The following is a 3528-nucleotide window of genomic DNA, read 5'->3' as shown; positions in this document are numbered from 1 at the left end:
CTTTGGTGCCAGCTATGTCAGCGCCTCTTTTTTGCCAGACTTCCCCACGCTATTTCGGCTAAAATATGCCACTTACGATTTTTTATTATTTTTCCCATGATTGGAGAACACAAATAAACACTTTTGTAAGACTTTTTTTTTTTTTTTTTTTTGCGCCTGTGGGTTTTGAAGGCCAAATAGCCCAGAGCAGGTTAGAGGTTAAAAGTCTCGTGGCTACACGGGGTTCGTGTAGTCACTAGACTTTTAACCTCTAAGCTGCTCTAGACTATTTGGCCTTCAACACCCACAGGCACAAAAAAAAAAAAAATACTTTGTCTACAAATGTGTTTGTGTTCCCTGATCATGGGAAAAAAAATAAAATCACAAGGGGCATATTTTGGCCAAATAGCGCGGGGAAGTCTGGCAAAAAAAAAAGAGGCATTGACACAGCAGGCACCAGAGGAGGTCTGCTCTGCCTGAGTTGTCAAGCGGGAGTTGCCACAAAGATATTATTACCTAATTACTTCAATGTCTCTGATTTTTTCAAAATTTTTTGCAGTAATATTATTCAATAGTGTGTAGTGTGATATATTTATATATACAGAGCACCACTTGGTTTCCGAACCCCTTGGGGACGAGACCCGTTGTTTATTATGTAAGTTCGTAAACGAGAAATGGAGGGAAAAAATAAATTAGAAATGTAAAAAAAAATTTTTTTATTGATTTTTAAAATAAATTAGGGGGAAAATCGACAGGTTCATAGCATAATGCGACCATATTTTGTTTGTACTCACCAATAAGTGAAGTCCTGATCTGCTTATGTTGATTGATGTTGATGTAGCATAGTTATTTACATGGAAGAGGTAGTGGTGGATGTTGGTGGTGTTGGGTTGACTGGGTCAACATGTGATGAGTCAGGTGCAGGTGATGCAATGCGAGCTTTCTTGGAAGCCATTGCAAAAGACTCTTTAATTGACATTTGTTTGTGACATCTGCCACTGGCTTCTTTGTCACCTCACACCTCTGTACCACTCCCACACTGCATTATCAACACTCTCCACCTTTGCTTTACTTACTACCTTTCTATTTCGTATTGCCTTACAACTGTCACTTTTAGAGAAAGTAAAAAATTATAGGTTTAGCCTGAAGAAGATAAAAAACAGTACTTTTGCTAATGCCATATCCAACGCACACGACACTTCTCGGGACACCGTTCCCCACCTTCTTAATTATTTTAACTTTCTTCTCAAATGTCATCACTGACCTCTTTCTTTTATGTATCCCACTTGTTGATGCTTTCACTGACACAATGCGTGCATTTGGAGCCGACATGGTGCACGGAAGTTCCTTGATTGTGCAGATATATCCAACAAAGTCACGGAATGAACACTCCAGCCTTGTGACAAATCAATGGGAACAATAGGCTGAGAATCTGTGACATCACAGGGTAGCAGGCACCATAGAGGTGGCACCAAAAACGGTCAGTGGGCAAACTAAACCATCTCCCACCCACCACCAAGGCCGGTGCGACGCTTGTCTGGCTGCTTCCTCACCCGAATTGGTTCGTGTAGGGTAACTCCCACCCCGGTCGGTGTGAGGCTTGGCGGACTGCTTCCTACCTGAACTTGGTTCGTGTAGTGTGACTCTCCAACCCCAATCGGAAAACCAAGTGGTGCTCTATAATAAATGTGTGAATCATCGCTACACTGAAAATTATGGTGTGCATATTAGTGATTCATTTATGTTCATAAAAAATAAACAAATAGTTTTGCAGATATTACACTATACAAGTTACATATAAGTATCTGCATGTTTTGTTCACCATAACGAACCACTAAGATGTTATACAGAGTAAAAAATCAACGAGTAGTGGCCAACACACAGCAGCCAGCCAACCACTCACCACGACTTACTCCCTCAACACCACCTCACTCCATCCAACATCCTCCTCCCACCATACTGATTTTTGCTTTTATTCACTTTATATAAGTATCTACATGTTTTGTTCACCATAACTGTTCAACTAAGCAAATATTGTGCCCAAAGAGCATAGTGGCCACCCTTACACAGCATGACATGTCATACAGATTAGGCCCCATCCTCACCAAAATGCCTTCTCCCAACACTTCTTTTGCTGTTATTACACTATATACACATTATATATAAGTATCTACATTTGTGTTCACCATAACGAACCAATAAAGTTGGTATGCTGAGTCAAAAAGCAGCAAGGAGTCACACCAACCAGCCCGCCACTGGCTGCAACTCCCTCCCTCAACACCTCACTCGCCAACATCTTCCTCCCACCATACTGTTTTTGCTTCTATTCACTATATATAGATGTTATATATAAGTATCTGTACGTTTTGTTCACCATAGCGAATCACTAAGCCGGAATAGTAAGTACAGACAGCAACAGGTGGCCACATAGATTCGGCAGACGATGCTACAGCCCCCCCCCCCTCAATATTACTCCTCTCACAGCACAGCACAAATTGTCACAACAATCCTGCTATTATCAGAATCCTGGTCATTTTTACCAGTCAGGGGTCTTCTGTAATACAATCATTGCTAAATAATACCGGTTACATATATGTTTTTACATTTTTTAGGCGAAGCTGTAATCACAAGCTGAACAGCAATGCTGTGAGCTCATGCTGTGTGTGCCAGCCTTGGTGGCTCACTCAGTACTGAGGCCCTCACATCCAGGAATGTTGCCCATGATTTTTTTTTAAATGGCTTCTGTTTATAAGAGCCTTGAAGAAGGTGCTGTGAACCCCGTGTGTCTGTGGGCAGTTTAAATTTTGTGTAGTACTCTAAAACTTCATATGCAGTGATGCGCACTTTTGCGTCAGTTATTCAAAACTTCATATGCAGTGTTGCGTAGTTTAAGGGTTAAATCTTGCATGGTACTCCAACACTTTAATAGGTTTGGTGTGCAATTCTGCGATAGTTACACACCCCAGCTAGTAATGTGTTTGTTTTGCAGTTTAAGGGTTAAGCCCTGAACAGCAGAAGGGTTAAGGGTGAGTTTGTTAGCAGTTAACCAAAGATGAACTTTATTTAGTTCAGTATTCACTGTATCATTCAGAGTAAGACGGTCAGGATTGGAGGAAAGAAGGTTGTGTCATCAGCAAATAAAATTGGGTTGAGGTGTTTAGAGGCATTTGGAAGGTCATTAACCCTTGGGAGGCAGCAGCTATGGGGCTAAGGCCTTTAACACTGCCAGGGACAGCAGCAAAATTAAAAAAAAAAATTGTCTTATAAAAGTGTTCATTTGTGTTCCCTGAGCATGTGGAATAAAAAAAAATTCATTGTACAGAGGTACCTCAAATAACGATCACCTGAAATGGAGAACATTTTGGGTAACGACTGGCCCGATCGCCGACAATTCGTCTTGTATGGCGACCGCTCGTTTGAATAACGATGACACCACATGATTGGGTCGCGCTGCTTCTTGCACATTCTCGGATGCCTCCGACGATGCAAATAAATTATGCTGTTTTTGTTTAAAGATGCTAATGATGCTGGGATATAAAGGGGTAAAGA

Source organism: Procambarus clarkii, unplaced genomic scaffold (assembly GCF_040958095.1).
Source record: "Procambarus clarkii isolate CNS0578487 unplaced genomic scaffold, FALCON_Pclarkii_2.0 HiC_scaffold_98, whole genome shotgun sequence".
Classification (NCBI taxonomy): domain Eukaryota; kingdom Metazoa; phylum Arthropoda; class Malacostraca; order Decapoda; family Cambaridae; genus Procambarus; species Procambarus clarkii.
Note: the sequence above shows the minus strand (reverse complement) of the source record.